The 17,724-nt window shown below is 37.7% G+C and overlaps 1 protein-coding gene across 2 annotated transcripts in view; it reads right to left on the bottom strand.

The window, feature by feature from the left end:
* Positions 1-17,310, bottom strand: part of LOC115220371 (DET1 homolog) — a 174,078-nt gene extending 156,768 nt beyond the window's left edge. For both annotated transcript variants that reach the window (XM_029790485.2, XM_036509870.1), the window contains exon 1: positions 16,999-17,310. The gene's annotated coding sequence lies outside the window, so the exon portion shown is untranslated. The remainder of the gene's footprint in view (positions 1-16,998) is intronic.
* Positions 17,311-17,724: the final 414 nt, after the last annotated feature.

Here is a 17,724-nt window from a genome sequence, read left to right as displayed (position 1 = left end):
CAGTTTGGGCTGACCAATGCCTTGTGAGTGAATTTGGGAGATTGAAACTGTGTGGAAGCCTGTTGTGTGTGTGTGTATATGTGTGCATGCATGCCAATCTTTGTATTTGTCACACCTGCTACCACTGCAGGTGTGACAACCTATATAGGTTTATTTGTGTGCCAGTAACTTAGTAGTTTGGCAAAAGAGACTGATACAATAAGAACCAAACTTAAAAAATGAAAAAAAAATGTACTAAAACTCTTCAAGTCAGTGCCCCAGCATGGACACAGTCCAATGACTGAAACAAGTAAAAGAATAATAGAAAATGAAAGTAAAATAATACTTTCTTAAGAAAGAAGAAAGCAACACTTTGGATAAATGGTCCTAAATAGATAATGCTTGAATAAAAGATGACGGACATTGCTGGAACACATTTTACCATAGTGTCAGATCTGGACTAACTAAGGTTTACACAACTATACATCCATTAGCAATACTACTACTAACAATATTAATATGAGCGGCTAAATGGTTAGAAATTGCAGCTAAACTCCTCTCAAATCACATTATCATCTTAAACTAAGAAGTTTGCTTGAGATTTGGCTGCTATCTCTAGCAGATGGAGCAAGTGCTGACTTATAAAAGCAGTAACATTTTATCTTAAGTGTTGGAAACAGAACATCAGTTTTACGAGTCAAAAACCATACTGTGGAATGAGCACTACTATGGAAAAAGTAGCTGATGCATTGCTTGCTCCATTTATACATTGTTAACTCTTGATCCATTAGCATTTAAACCTGTTATATCTGGCTCAAATATTTTACCTGTTTTAAGTTCGAAACAACCACATGTCTTCTCACACTTCAAAATCATTCTAAAGATAAATGCTCACATCATTTCAAAGCTACAAGATGATGTAGGATTAATTCAAAACAATTTCGATAAATAAGCATTACATTTGACTGAGTAAGCTAAACGCAAAAGGGTTAAAAGCCCTGTTTTTTAATCTTGTTAAAAAAAAAAGCTAGAGATTTTGATGAGATGCAGTACAGCATAAAGACCTAGTGTACTTTGTGAATTGGTTTTTTGTCAGGTACTTTCACCTGCCAAGGTAGATTGAACAGTTTACTTGTTAAGGTTATATCTACAGGTGTTCGACAGAAATTAAAACCAGTACTGATTTTTGTTGCAATGTTTTGTACACAAGACATCAGATGTAAACAAACAATGAAATCAAAGAAGAAAAAAGGGTAATGGGTGTATATGCCATATTGGGGGGGGGGGATTGCCCCTTCATCAGCACCCATCTAACCTTTAATCATTCACAAACACATTGCTTAAATAGCCACAATATACAGTGGTGTAATGTTATTGGATATACCAATTTTACATATTAAATACATTCCTGGAAGCTGGTAAAGTTGATTACCAGTTTTTTCCACGTATAATTTAGAAGATATGATTCCTGGTCATCAGTCTCCTAATTAAATGAGGAATAAATAATGTCAGAAAATTGTTACTCACTGCTAGGGGTAATGAAATTACTATTTAGTTTGAAAATTGAAAGAGGAAATTTGGAGAAATTTATTTGATAAAAAGCAAAAAATAAACACACAATGCAAACAGGAAATCATTTGAGAGGATGTTCTTTCTAAAATGAAGTTAAACTTTGTTTCTTGCACAGAAGAGTGCTTAGTTCCAGTTTTGTATCCCAAACAAGAACATAGTTTGAAGCACAGTTTCGTGTGGTTCATGATTTGGCAACAGGTGCAGACATTTGTAGTATAAGACAGCAAGAGTCAAAGTACCATTATAGCAACTTGCACATTAATTAACTGGAGGCACACAAAGTAGAGCTGAATAAAATAGCGCCGCCTAGACTGGCTTCCGTGCCTGTGGCATGTTAAAAAGCACCATCCGAACGTGGCCGATGCCAGTGCCGCCAAGACTGGCTTCTGTGCCGGTGGCACGTAAAATGCACCAATCCGATCGTGGCCATTGCCAGCCTCGCCTGGCACCTGTGCCGGTGGCATGTAAAAAGCACCCACTACACTCACGGAGTGGTTGGCGTTAGGAAGGGCATCCAGCTGTAGAAACACTGCCAGATCAGACTGGGCCTGGTGCAGCCTTCTGGCTTCCCAGATCCCTGGTCGAACCGTCCAACCCATGCTAGCATGGAGAACAGACGTTAAACGATGATGATGATGATGATGAATCATATTGAAGTTCATGTAGACTCAGACATGGGAATGCCTTTCACTGTAGAAATTGTCTTTGAGGGGAATTTCCTCCAAAGACCACATGTGTTAAGAAACATCATCAAACTATGAATGATGTCATCAGATCATAGGACACATGTTTCAGTATCGTTTAGCTTCATCAGTTACAAATACAAAATCAGTTGATCCACAGCCCTGTAAGAACAGTAGTTCTTACATACAAATATACAAGAACAGTAAATAATAGATTTGCGTATGTATTCAAAACTTGATGAAGCTGGAATTAATTAACTGGAGGTGCATGATGTAACACTAAATGTTTTAATGATGCTGTCGCCCGATGGATGTATTTTCACACATTGTCTGTAAGGAGCATTTTCTCCAGAGACTATTTTTGCAGTAAAAGGGATTCTCATGTCCAAGAGTACAAGAACATGTTAAATATAATTGTACATACATTTCACACTTTAATATTTGCTGTAGGACAGGGCTGATAGCTGGATGAAACTGCTTAAAGAATATAAGTTTGGAACTTTATAGAATTGGTGTGGGGGGGTAGCTATTGCTTCTTCTATGAAGTGGTGGAACAATGACTAACTGTCTTCACTCTTAATATCTTTAATATTCTTCAAATGGTGTGATGTTCAAGTCTTTTCCAAAAGAACAGTGGCTATAGGCGCAGGAGTGGCTGTGTGGTAAGTAGCTTGTTTACCAACCACATGGTTCCGGATTCAGTCCCACTGCGTGGCACCTTGGGCAAGTGTCTTCTACTATAGCCTCAGGCCGACCAATGCCTTGTGAGTGGATTTGGTAGACGGAAACTGAAAGAAGCCCGTCGTATATATGTATATATATATATATATATATAATATATATATATATATATATATATATATATATATATATATGCGTGTATGTGTTTGTCTCCCTTGCATTGCTTGACAACCGATGCTGGTGTGTTTATGTCCCCGTTACTTAGCGGTTCGGCAAAAGAGACTGGGCTTACAAAAGAATAAGTCCTGGGGTCGAGTTGCTCGATTAAAGGCGGTGCTCCAGCATGGCCGCAGTCAAATGACTGAAACAAGTAAAAGAGTAAAGAGTAATGAAATGTGCAGCTTCAATCAATGAGATCAAGAATTTTGCTTAAGTATATGGTTTTAGGTTCAAATCTATTGCAGAGCACCTTGGATGATTGTAATGTGTATTCTATCATCAATCTCGTTTAAAGTCATCACTCAGATTAGCATCACCACCTGGACCTTGGATGCTTTAAGCGGAGGCTACTCTGTTAGAAACATTCAGTTCTAGTTTCCAATAACTTCATCTCATCCTACCACCACTTTACAAGAAGAAAAGTGAAAAGTGCACTGCCTTTACTCGTCAGACTAAATGACATAAAACACAAAACAAAACCAAAAAGGGAAATGATTTTATTTCAATAGAGGGTATAAAAATCAAATTATAAGATTAATAGCAACAGGAACATACAATTTTCTTGTAAAAAACACCCATGCTGGTGCCATATAAAAAGCACCCAGTACACACTGTAAAGTGGTTGGTACTAGGAAGGGCATCTAGCCATAGAAATCATGCCAAAACAGACAATGGCGCCAGTGGCAGCCCTCCCGTTTGCCAGCTCCTGTCAAACCATGCAACTCATGCTGGCACAGAAAACAGACAAAAAGGTTTTTAAAAGAAAGAAAAAGATAAATGGAAACACAAGAACAAAAAAAAAAAAGTAACAAATGGTAAATATATGTGGGTGCTTGGAATTTGTAAACTAGGTGAACTGATTACATTAATTTCCATTCACAACATGGTGCATGGTGAAGAATTCTGCACAAGTTCATGTAAATACGATGTTAAATATTCCAGAGATGTAACGGAAGCTGGTTGTTTATTTTATCAACAACAGAATCAGTCCAAGAGTTCTGAATCATTGTTAATTTACACACACACATACAAAACAAAATATAAAAAATCATTGGTTAAAGTAATAGACACCCAATTAATTATTTCAGCCTATTAATATGACAGTGTCAGAATTTCGGCATGGCATAGATTAATAAAATTATATCCTACCTATGTCTGCAAGGGTCTTAAACATGCTGAGATTGCAGACATTGATTGATTGAGCAACTGTTACAAATACAATCAGTTTTGCAGACCATTTTGTATCTTTCTCTGTCTTTTGCAGTTTTAATGTTTTAAAACCAAAAGAAGAAAAAGAAAATGTCAGGGGGGAAAAAAAAAAGGAAACAGTTATTTCACTGGTGATTATACAATTATTTTTATACAAACTATGCCAGCATGGAAAACACAAATTAATGATAAAAATAAAAATGGCTTCAAATTTTGGTATAAGGCCAGTAATTTTTATTGGGGGGAAAAGAACATCAACTGCATTGCTAAATTGGTATTTATTTTATCGACCCAGAAAGGACAAAATTTAAAGTCAATCTCAGCAAGATTTGAGCTCAGAACATAAAGAGCCAAAAGAAATGTTGCTAAGCATCTTGCCCAGTGCGCTAATGATTCTAGCAGCTCACTGCCCTTATAATACTTTCGAATTTTGGCACAAAGCCAGTAATTATGAGGGGGGGGCAAGCCAATGACATCAACCTCGGTACTTGACTGGTTCTTAATTGTATTGACCTCTAAGAGAATGAACAGCAAAATTGGCCTTGGCAGAATTTGAACTCAGAACGTGAAGATGGTGAAATGTTGCTAAGCATTTTGTCTGACACACTAACAATTCTGCCAGCTTATCACCTTAATAATAATTATTCTTCCTACTACAAGCACAAGGCCTGCAATTTTGAGGGAAGCAGGTTAATCAGTTACATCAACCCCCAGTGCTTAACTGGTACTTATTTTATCAACCCTGAAAGGATGAAAGACAACATCAGCCTTGGTGGAATTTGAACTCAGAATGTAAAGACATGAAATCCTGCTAATGATTATGCCAGCTTATCACCTTTAATGGTTTCAATTTTTGGCACAAAACCAGCAATTTCGGGGGAGGAGGGACAGTCAATTACATCAACCTTAGTGCTCAACTGGTCCTTAAAAGATGGAAGGCAAAGCTAACTTCAGTGGAATTTGAAAAAAAAAATGTTACTAAGCATTTTGCCCAATATGTTAATGATTCTACCAGTTTTCCGCCTTTGATGGTTCCAAATTTTGGTACAAGGCTAGCAATTTTAGGGAGTGGGTTAGTTGATTACATTGACTCCAGTACTTGACTGGTTCTTTATTTTATCAACCCCAAAAGGATGAAAGACTAAGCTGATCAAAAAGACTTGCTATCTTTAATAAAGACGATGAAGAATTTACAGCAACATGTGTCAACCCATTTTAAAAAGAAAAAAATGTTAAATAAAACAAGGAAAATAAATACTGATATTAAGAAGAGCTACAAAAACAACTCCAAATGGAAGGAGCCCGAAAATAAAGCATTATTCAAGGAATAAATATATACTAAAATCACAAAATCTTCAATATTGTTTTCAGACAGTCCCGTTTATCTATGAACAATACCTAAACTGTTTGCCAAGGACTGGACTTCATCTCTGAGGTCAGGAAATAGGTTAGTCCAGCCAAATGAACTATTTTCTATCTTTTACTTGTTTCAGCCACTGGACTGCAACCATGCTGCATCACCACATTGAAAGGTTTAGCCAAATCAACCCCATTGCTGATTTCTTTAAAGTTTTGCACCAAGTTATGGGGGTCTTTTACTTGTTTCAGTCATTAGACTGCAGCCATGCTGGAGCATCACCCTGAAGAATTTTAGTCAAATGAATAAACCCTAGCATTTCTTTTTTTTTCTTTTTCCAAGTATTGGTATTTATTCTATTGGTCTTTTTTGCCAAACTGCTAAGTTACAGGGATGTAAACACACCACCATCATTTATCAAGCAATGGTGGGACATGCATGGGGCTTCTTTCAGTTCCTATCTACCAAATCCACATGCCCAATGTGCCATGCAGTGGAACTGAACCTGGGACCATGAGGTTAGGAAGTAAGTTTCTTACCACACAGACATGAACAGTTGTCAAGCAGCAGAGGGTGAGGGGACAAACACACAAACATACATGTTGTTAGTGATGATGATTGTAGTGACAATAATAATGGTGACACATGTAGGGATGATGAAGATTTCATGATGGTGATGACAATAATGAGGGAGATAACAGTGACAAAACTAAAACGAGAGAGCGAAAAAGAAAACGGATAGAAACTTTTTAAAAATGTAAAACATTATCATCATGTATAGGCGCAGGAGTGGCTGTGTGGTAAGTAGCTTGCTAACCAACCACATGGTTCTGGGCTCAGTCCCACTGCGTGGCATCTTGGGCAAGTGTCTTCTGCTATAGCCCCGGGCCGACCAATGCCTTGTGAGTGGATTTGGTAGACAGAAACTGAAAGAAGCCTGTCGTATATATGTATATATATATATGTGTGTGTGTGTGTTTGTGTGTCTGTGTTTGTCCCCCTAGTATTGCTTGACAACCGATGCTGGTCTGTTTAAGTCCCCGTCACTTAGCGGTTCGGCGAAAGAGACTGATAGAATAAGTACTGGGCTTACAAAGAATAAGCCCCAGGGTCGATTTGCTCGACTAGAGGCGGTGCTCCAGCATGGCCGCAGTCAAATGACTGAAACAAGTAAAAAGAGTAAAGAGAGTGTAGAGTAGACTATACATAACACGCAACTCAACAATCGACAAATGAAAGGAAATGGTAAGAGATGTGAAGCAGAACATGTTTTTGCTTCTGCTAGGAATAAAATAAACAAGTACCAACTTCATAAAACCAGTCTCCAGAAATGGAGTCAAGTATTATATGATTTGATACGAATAGTAATTATGTGATTCTTTGAGCTTGGTAAAATAAAACATCCAGAACTTTGTGAAGAAGTCAAATCTTTCATTAAACATTTCAACTGTAATCAAATCTAGCAGTAAATCGCTTTAGAAATTTCACTGAAAGCAATAATGGAATCTACAGAGCAAAACATAATTGGTCTGGAAATTATAGAATGTGATTGCATAAAATGGTTCTAATTTCACAGACTGGCATTAGACAATGACTTAACTGCTACTGGTTGCTGAGATTGATATGGTGATAATTGCATTTTATGAATTATTATGGTAAGAGATGATATACATTTTTACATATATGTTACAACAACGATGATTTAAATCACCCAAAGAAAATAGATTTAACTTATTTAACAAACCATAGACTTTACTACTTCACGCTCTGTTGTAGAATTACTCAGTCGTAAATGTAAAGAATTTTTTTTCTTTCTACCATTTCAGATGAATACATATAATGTGTATACATGCATATACATACACACATCATCATCATCATCATTTAATGCCTGCTTTCCATGGTGGCTTGAGTTAATTCAGTTGTTCTCAAATGGGGGCCATATGACCCTTGGAGTCCTGGGAGTCCATCTAAAATGTTGGCGGGGACCACACAATCGTATTTTAGGGGTTCAGGAAAAAATTTTGTTCTAGATATACTTATTGCAAGAAACAGCCAGGTTTCTTTCTCAAATGTTTTACATATCTCAACCTAAACAAGGGAACGTGTGACTAACAAAACAGGAATTTTGAAAGAACTATATGTAAAACATCAAATGGCTATGGGGGTCCACCAAAACAAAATAATTATCAAAATGGGACCATAGATAAAAAAATGGTTAAGAACCATTAGGTTAGATGATTTATTTATGTTCAAAGACCTGTGTTGGTATGGTTTCTATGGCCAGATGCCCTTCCTCGTGTCAACCACTTTTCACAGTGTATCGAGTGCATTTTTTATGGGGGCCATCTTGTAACTTGCAAGACTAAAGGGCATAAAAGGACCTGACCTCTGTAACAGAAGGAAGATAGGAGAGTGAGAGGATATTTAAACAAGGTGATCAGAGAGAGAGAAAGTGAAGTATGACAAGAAGAACAAACTGATAGTTATGGGAGCGGAGGAAGTAACAGAGTAGACATTGTTAGGAGAGGCAGTATTGAAGGAAGAGGGGGGAAGAGAGTAGTGTTAGTGGTTAGTGAGAGAGGGTGATGAGGTGGGTTATAGAGGGATTCAGGGTTACCTTATATTATAAAGGCAAGTATGGCCAGAAGGTCTATGGAGAAGGGAACACATATACAATGGAAACTGTGATCATTTGGGGATAAAATCTTTTCAAAAACAATGTCCCACTAACTTTGATAATAACCAACTGAGACCATTAACTATGATTGTAATAAGGGGCTTTCACTGTATATACATATGGTAGAGTCTCACACCAAGTGTCTTGATAGTTATATCAAGACTTTTAATACTTCAGTTTGAGGGAATTTAGCTACCATTTCTAGAAGGTGACGACCAGTGGTGGGCACATCTAACCAAAAAGTTAGCTTCTCTAACCACTAATTTGTTAACTAAAAAGTTAGCTTTGCAAATGCTAAACAGGTAAAAAAACAATTAGCAGAAGTTAATGCTAACTGATAACCACTAACTTTTATTAGTGTGTTTATGTCCCCATAACATAGCAGTTCGGCAAAAGGGACCAACAGAATAAGAACTGAGGTCAATTCACTTGACTGAAACTCTTCAAGGCCATGCCCCAGCATGGCCACAATCTGACTGAAACAAATAAAAGATAAAAGACCATATGACCATTCCCAGTACTAATTTCATTATTCTCTAAAGATTAGCTAAATCACCTTTACTATATTTATATATCTTTTTTTTTTTGTCGCGGAAGGACATAATCTGAGTCACAGACACTTATAAATACAAGTTTCCAAACAGTTTCTATTTTCCAAATTTTCCATTCTGGCACTGATCAACTTGAGGTTGCAGCAAAATACCTAAGGGGCCAAAATGTAGGACCAAACTGCAGGCTTGTGACGTAAATTTTTTAACCATATGTCCATGGCCATCTTAACTCTTTTGTTACCATATTCCTGCTGTAATATACACTACATTTTACTCTCTTTTACTTGTTTCAGTCATTTGACTGTGGCCATGCTGGAGCACCGCCTTTAGTCGAGCAAATCGACCCCAAGACTTATTCTTTGTAAGCCTAGTACTTATTCTATCAGTCTCTTTTGCCAAACCACTAAGTTATGGGGACGTAAACACACCAGCATTGATTGTCAAGTGCTGTTGGGGGACAAACACAGGCACAAACATATACACACATATACATACATATATACGACAGGCTTCTTTCAGTTTCTGTCTACCAAATCCACTCACAAGGCTTTGGTCGGCCTGAAGCTGTAGTAGAAAACACTTGCCCAAGGTGCCACGCAGTGGGAATAAACCAGGAACCATGTGGTTGGTAAGCAAACTACTTACTAACTGTTCCAAATTTACCTCAGTAAATTCCATTTGACACATGCAAGCATAGAAAAGTGGATATTCAAACGATGATAATACAGCCTCAAACATAGAAACATACAAGCCAAACAGTCACTTGACACGCAGAAAGAACAGTTAGATCTCCCTCAAATCACATAAACTGCTTAAAAAGAAATGCTGGTGCCATGAAAAAAGCACCTGTGCTAGCATCATGTAAAAAACATTGTATACTTTGTAAGGTTTTGGCATTAGAAAGGGCATTCACCCATAGAAACCATGCCAGAACAGACAATTGAAGCCTGGTGTAGTTCTCCAGCTTGCCAAACTGTCCAACCCATGCCAGCAAAACAGACGTTAAATGATGATGATGATCATCATCATTGGGCAATGTATATAAGTAGTGAATATACAAAAGATTCATGTGTCAGGGGTGGAACAACTTTGGCCAGGGGTTAAACAACAACCTACACTTTGTTAATTACACTATATTATGTCCTTTAAGTCAAGCTACTTAGAACATGATAAAAATCAACAACACCCTGTTATTCTGCAATGTCCTGATTCAAACCTGTCCAAGAATAACTATTTTCTCAAGCTAACTAAACAAGAAGGAAAAAAACATGAAAATGGGAAAAAAAAAGTTTCTTGTTGTTATTCTTTACAGAGTGTCTTGTACTGCTGAAAAGCCACATTTTTTTGACAGCAGCATGTATAATTCTGTTCTCACGCCTCTTTCGGGGATATTTGCCTTGACAATTTTTTGATTAGTCATTAACAAAACAACCAACCAACAAAACTTCTCAAGTATTACACCACTATATCTAGTCTTTGAATTTATGTAAAATCTTGTTTGTTGTAGAGTAAAAAGAAGAAAAAAAATGTATGCATGCACGCACACACACAAAGAAAAAAAGATCCTGACAAGGTACTTTATGTTCTCTTTGTCACAGCTTCATGGATAGGAAATTTACTCTAGCTACATGGCTTCACATTCAATCCCGTAACACAATGTCTCAGGTAAGATGAATGAATAAATAAATAAATACAAGTAAAATGTCATATACCTGTGGAGAATATCTCTGCACCTTTTGGCAGTAATTTGAAGAAATCAAACACTTTTGTAATACTGAGGTCATACAAGTAAAGATAAGATTGTGGGTTTTCCAGTAGTTTGGTTTATCAGCTTCACCTATATCATATATGTTATTGGTGACATTAGAAGCAACTTGTACCAGATAAAGGAAATTTAAAAGGTGCCATATAAAGAGCATCCAGCACACTTTGTGAAGTGGTTGGCATCAGAAAGGGCATCTATCCACAGAAGCCAAGTCAAAACAGACAATTGGAGCCTGGTGCAGCTTTCCAGCTCATATGAAACTGTCCAGCCCATGCCATCATGGAAAATGGATGTTAAATGATGACCATTCTGTAAGTCTTTGTGAGTAAAATCTGGTCAATGGAAACCATGTTGAAGCCCACTAGAGAAACTGTCCCTGCTTTTTTTCTTTGTACGGTAGATTTAATCTGACCCACCAGCTGGTGCTTGAATGTCTTTAGCAGAATCCAATTTGGGCAAGGTTTCCAAACTGAGAATAATTATGTCCCTTCCACCCAGAAGTCTCAGACCTGAAAAGTTTACAGACACAATCATTCCACCTCTGAATAAATCATGTAACATAAACAGAAAACCAGTTTCCATTCTAGTCTTCTTAATTCTCAGACAACTGAGCTGATCTAGCAACCCACATTTATGGGCTACAAAGAAAATAGAGCTGACCTCTTCATAATAACTGATACAGTTATGAAATTATTATTTTCTCAAGAGAAATATAATATATGACGAAGAGTCACCTAAATAGATTTAGCTCTTATGTTAAAGATTGCACATACACGTGGGGGGCTTGTGGCTTAGTGATTAGGGTATCAACATATGATTGTAAGATGGTGGGTTTAATTCCTGGACCAGGTGATGTGTTGTATTCTTGAGCAAAACACCTCATTTCATGTTACTCTAGTCCACTTAATTGGTAAACATGAGCAAGCTTGTGATGGACTGGCGTCCTATCCAGTAGGGAATATATGTGCCACAGAAACCAAGAAACCAGGCCTATGAGACTTGGGAAGGATCTTTATCCTTATTGAGATATGTAAAGTTCCATTATTGGTGGGACCAATACAAAAGTACTCTATACAATGAGAGATAAATATTATTTGATACACACCGGATTTAAATTCAAGCTACCATTTGTTTCATACATCAGAAAATATAATAGTTGGTCATTATATATATATACACATACAAAGGTAGAGTGACCAGCACTAAATTCTGCTCCTCTTGTAAATCTTGAGGGGAGGGAGAGAGAGAAAATCAGTAAGAGTCACCTGCAACAACAACCACATAAGCTAACAAGGGAGCTGGTCACTCTACCTGCTAGAAATACTAGCAAAATCTGCTTTAAATCACACTCTATCATCTTGACAAATAGAACACACTGAACAGTGGCCTGTGGGACATTCTGAATAGCACACATAATGAATTGCCTTGAAATGTTTTTTTTTTTGCAGTATGGCCCACTTGACGATCAGCCATATCTCATATGGCCCACTTTCCCCCAAAAAGATTGCTCATGCAAGTCCTTGATACACTATGCCTGGAGGGAGGAGGGGGAAGAGGGAGAAAGAGGGGAGTGAGGGGAAGAGGAGAGAGAGAGAGAGAGAGAGAGAGAGAGAGAGAGAGAGAGAGAGAGAGAGAGAGAGAGAGAGAGAGAGAGAGAGAGAGAGAGAGATAGAAGATGAGCAGAATGTACAATACTGGAACCTCTTTGGTCATACATAGCTCTGCTTAATTGAGGCTGACCTGTTGCAACTGGAAGACCAGTTGTGTACCCTTAATGGAATATATTATATCCAATATAATACACACACATGGCAATAACTTATGATATTGGTCCTGTACCTGAGTTCACTGTATTCTGTATCTGAGTTCAAACCTTGCTGAGAGCAACATCTTTTATTCCATTGGTACTGATAAATAAAATATTAGTTCAGGACAATGAATTGGCAGAATTGGTAGGCTATCAGACAAGTCTTACTAATGACTATTCAATCAAAATCTGTCATTTTTCCCTTTTATTTTCTTTGTTGGGTTTGGAAGAGACCATGCTCAAGGCTTTTGCAGGCTTTCCTAGACAAGTGGCAATGATGACATTAACGTTGTACTTGAACTTTTCTAAGTTAAAATCTGTGAGAAAGACAGATTGGTTGTAGTGATTGGTGTAGGGCCTGGTGGTGGTGGTGGCGGTGGGGTCACAAGGATGAGAGAAGAAAAGCTGAGTGGGACAAGGATGCCTAAATGGAGGCAGTAGGAGCCCAGCAAGCTCCAAAAAGTAGAGGCCTTAATAGAAGAGGTAGTAAAATCAGAGAGAAGAGACAGTTTGCTCACAGGCTTGAGGTTGGAGTGTATGTGCAAGTGACTCTATATCAATCAGTTGGGTGGCTCTTTTGTGGATATAGTTTAGGATGTCTGTGTGGAGCAGCAGCAGCATCTCTGATGTAGGCACAATATACCATTGCAAGCCTCACTTGATCTTTGTAAAGTATCAATAATTGTTGGGGGTTTATGTAGCTTCTGACTCCACAGAGAGTGATCGATCATTGGGTTACAATGGTAGCCGTATCAAGGAAGTGTTTTAGCCAGGAGAAATCCTCAGTGATAATGAGACCCAATATTTGTCATATTACCCAATCAAAGAAGCAACCTGAACAAGCCATAAATGACCAGCATAGAAAAGCTGGCAATAGTATAATGAGGCTTTCATCCAGTAGTGAACCAACAACAGCTAAATGGATCTAGAATCCAGAAAACTGGTGATGGCATGAAATGAGTTCAATCGATGTGGCCAACAAATCACACAGCCATATCTCTTGTGGCTGCATGGTTAAGAAGTTTGCTTTGCAATCAAATGGTTTTAGGCTCACTCCCACTCCAGGTTGACCAAAGCTTGGAGAGTGGATTTGGTAATTGGAAACTGAAAGAAGCCTGTCATGTATATATACATCCTTTTACTTGTTTCAGTCATTTGACTGTGGCCATGCTGGAGTACTGCCTTTACTTGAACGATCTGACCCCAGGACTTTTTTTTGTAAGCCTAGCACTTATTCTATCAGTTACGGGGACGTAAACACAGACACACAAATACATACATACATATACATGACAGGGTTCTTTCAATTTCTGTCTACCAAATCCTCTCACAAAGCTTTGGTTGGCCTGTGGCTATTGTAGTGTGTGTGTGTGTAAGGGCATCCAGCTGTAGAAACACTGCCAGTTCAGACTGGGCCTGGTGCAGCCTCCTGGCTTCCAAAACCTGTTGAACTGTCCAACCCATGCTAGCATGGAAAGCGGACGTTAAACGATGATGATGATGATATATATATATATATATAATATAGACAAATAGATAAGTGACAGAAAATGGAATGAACAACATTCTTAATTTGAAATCACTACTATTGTTTCAACATATTTTTACACTTGTAGTACATCAGTGAGATGTTGTGTAACCATTATCATACATCCATATGTAAAATGCACCATCTCAGGTGATTGTTTAAATAAGGCCTTCATTAGCTGTACAGTCATTTCACTCAGTGTGAGAATATATATCCAAACTAAGGTATCATTTTCAGCAGTTTACAGGCAAAACTTAAAACCACAACTGTGCATAGTTTTCTACAAGGTTTTTACCTGAATCTTTAACTAATATAACAATGTACTAGCAATGCACCCCGGCATTATGACCAACAGCCACATAGTATTATACACACATATATTCTTTATTCTTTTCTTTTACTTGTTTCAGTCATTTGACTGCGGCCATGCTGGAGCACTGCCTTTAGTCGAGCAAATCGACCCCGGGACTTATTCTTTGTAAGCCCAGTACTTATTCTATCGGTCTCTTTTGCCGAACCGCTAAGTTACGGGGACGTAAACACACCAGCATCGGTTGTCAAGCAACGCTAGGGGGACAAACACATACATATAGACGACAGGCTTCTATCAGTTTCTGTCTACCAAATCCACTCACAAGGCATTGGTCGGCCCGGGGCTATAGCAGAAGACACTTGCCCAAGATGCCACGCAGTGGGACCGAACCCGGAACCATGTGGTTGGTTAGCAAGCTACTTACCACACAGCCACTCCTGCGCCTTATATATATATATATATATATATATATTCAATTTTCGAATTCAAGCAGAATGTATGTACCACACACAATGCACTTTGGTATTGTCCAGGTCGTTGATAACAGTAACAGCATGACCAACTGGTATTGCAGTACATGTCTCTGTTAAGGAAAAACTGATTTGAAATTGAACCAATCAGTGAACATGGTGTGTATTCTGACCAATGAATGGACATGCACCATGGGTGGACTCATGTATGTTTTACCTTAATTTGTCTTCACATAAATGTGCGGTGTTGTTGTTGGCTTCACTGAAGTTATCAGGTCAGACATTTATTTTCCATTGCCTCCAAGTCTTAACATGTATGAACTGCTTTAAACAAGTGTTACCATCATACAAACAGTGTCATTTGTTTGCAATCTCCCATCAATACATGTACAGCCATTATGCTGTTCATGTTTGAAGGACTAGGGAAAATATCTTATTTATAGGCAGGTGAGGGTTGATATCAGGAAAAGCATCCAGCTTTAGAAAATCTGCCTCTATGAATTTCATCATAAGCATGGAAAAAGTAGACATTAAAACAATTTGGTTGGGGAAAACAAAACTTGAAAATCACTTTACATTATCTTCTGCCACCTGGTATGTTGGCAGTAAGAGTTATCAGCTGAAATACTTTGGTTACATAAGGACTTCCCCAGCCTACTGGGGGCTTGTGATGGGCTCCCAAATGACTCTCATTTTGGTGATAGGAAGCAATATTTGAATGCAGAACACATTCAAAAGAGATACTCGCAAATTATCTTGCTCTACCATTCCATTAGTTCACCATTCTGATCTGGCATTTAATTCACTGAACCCAGAATGGTTGACTCAGGTACTGGAACAAATCCCATAAAACATTTTAATAGGACACTCTTAAAACCCTAATTGTGTTGTGTGTGTATGTCTGTGTACACACCTGCGTGTATCATGATCATTTAGTGACTGTTGTGTCCATGCTGGCATGGGTTGCATGGTTTGATAGAATGTGGCAAGCCAAGGGGCTGTGCCAAGCTCCAGTATCAGTCATGACACGGTTTCTACAGTAGAATACCCTCCTAACATCAACCACCTAACACAGTGTACTGGGTGTACTTTTCGTGAGGTCATCATTTAAGTTGCATGACAGTCGAGGACAGGAAAAAGAAAAGCCCTCATGAGTAAGCGATATCAAATACCATTGAAGAAAGGGATGGTGTCGTAAATGCCTTTTAGGAATCTTTTGAATACGTTGTTAAGATCAACTTTGCTTTTCCATTGATACAAGGGTCACTCATAGAGAGTGACAAAGATATTATAGAGGGAATCATGATCAAAATCATTGGGCTATCCATCACCCTTTAACAAAGGGGTCACTGTTCCTGGGTTAAATGTTTATGTATTACTACATCAGGAGGCTGATCCTTTTAGCTAATGTTATCTATATGCATGTAGGTCCCTCTTCGTGTATGTCATGTAATTACGTATGTGTGTGTACATGTGTATAAGTATCATGTCCATATGTGTATATTACATCATATCTACGCTTCGTGTGTGTATATTACGCCAAGTCCATCTGGGTGTGTCTAATGTTATGTCCATGTGTATACGCGTATATCATGTCACAGTGTATGAGATCATGTATGTATGACATGTCTATGTGTCACGTGTGTCTATCTATTACATCACGTGTATGTATGTGTAAGTATGTGTCTGTTAATACCTATCAGGTAAGTTGTTAATTATGTGTATACCATTCCCAATTAATTATACCTATGCGAGTACGAGTGTGTGTATATAATGTAATTGAGTATGTGTATGTCACACAAGTATATAGCATGACATGTAACAGGTATGAAACTGATAATAAAAGAAAGGTAAAACACATATCAAACAGATATGAAGATGGAAAGTTAAGCTGTGTTATGGTTTTGACAGTATATAAACAACAAACAGCACATGTAAATAAATATGGAAGTTATTAGTTATATTTACATAGAAGTCGGTACAAGAGTGATGAACATGTGTCCCGGCTGTGGGCAAACATCTTAGAAATATTTAATAAATAACGAAACATGAACAGACGAAAAGAGAATAGAAAGAGGAAAAAGAAAAGATATATATATATATAATAATAATATATAAGAAGAAGTCAGGTAGAAATTGTCATCAAATTGTTTAAAGAACATGGAACTAGCCATTGTACATCACCTCGTCCACAAGTAGTCGTAGCAGTAGCGGTATTACAGCCAGTGGAGTTAACGTGGCAGAGAGTTAAAGTGCAACTAGGATATTGGCAGTGGTCGTGTAGGAGCATCCTTGTTAATACAGTGGAATGTTTGTCTTCGTTGGACATTCCACCGGCCATTCGAATGGCGAGCCACTCATGGTTAAGGCCACTTACGTTCTATCGAAAAACCCAGTGCAACTCCTTCACTCGACGCTACTCCGACTACTCCCCCTCTTTGAGATTTTTTTACGTTAAAAGTATTTTGCTGTGACGATAATTACGAATCGGATTTTACTAATAAAAGAACTTGAATATTAAAAAAGAAAACAATATTGGTTATTGAACGTGATTTTGAGACAAGAATAAATAAAATTGAATCGGTGCGAATATAACGGAAGTTGTACATATCTACACACATAATATACATATATATGTATATACGTACGTACGTGTGTGTATGTGTGTATATATCTATATATATTTATAATTATTCTTTTTTTTTAATAATATAAATTTCTCAGTGGAAAATTTTCAATGAAATTTAAAATATATCAAGGAAAAAAGCAGAAGTTCCGTATTTCTTGGTTCATATACGTTCTCACGTTCTCAAAAAAAGCCTCCACGAACGATAATCCATAAACGAATGAATAATATTTAAATGAATATTTAAAAATTAGAAAAAAAAACTATTGTATATTCATTGAAAC

The sequence above is a fragment of the Octopus sinensis genome, linkage group LG16 (assembly GCF_006345805.1).
Source record: "Octopus sinensis linkage group LG16, ASM634580v1, whole genome shotgun sequence".
In the NCBI taxonomy this organism is placed as follows: Eukaryota; Metazoa; Mollusca; class Cephalopoda; order Octopoda; family Octopodidae; genus Octopus; species Octopus sinensis.
The sequence above is the reverse complement of the archived record's forward strand: the minus strand, read 5'-3'. Positions and strand labels throughout refer to the sequence as shown.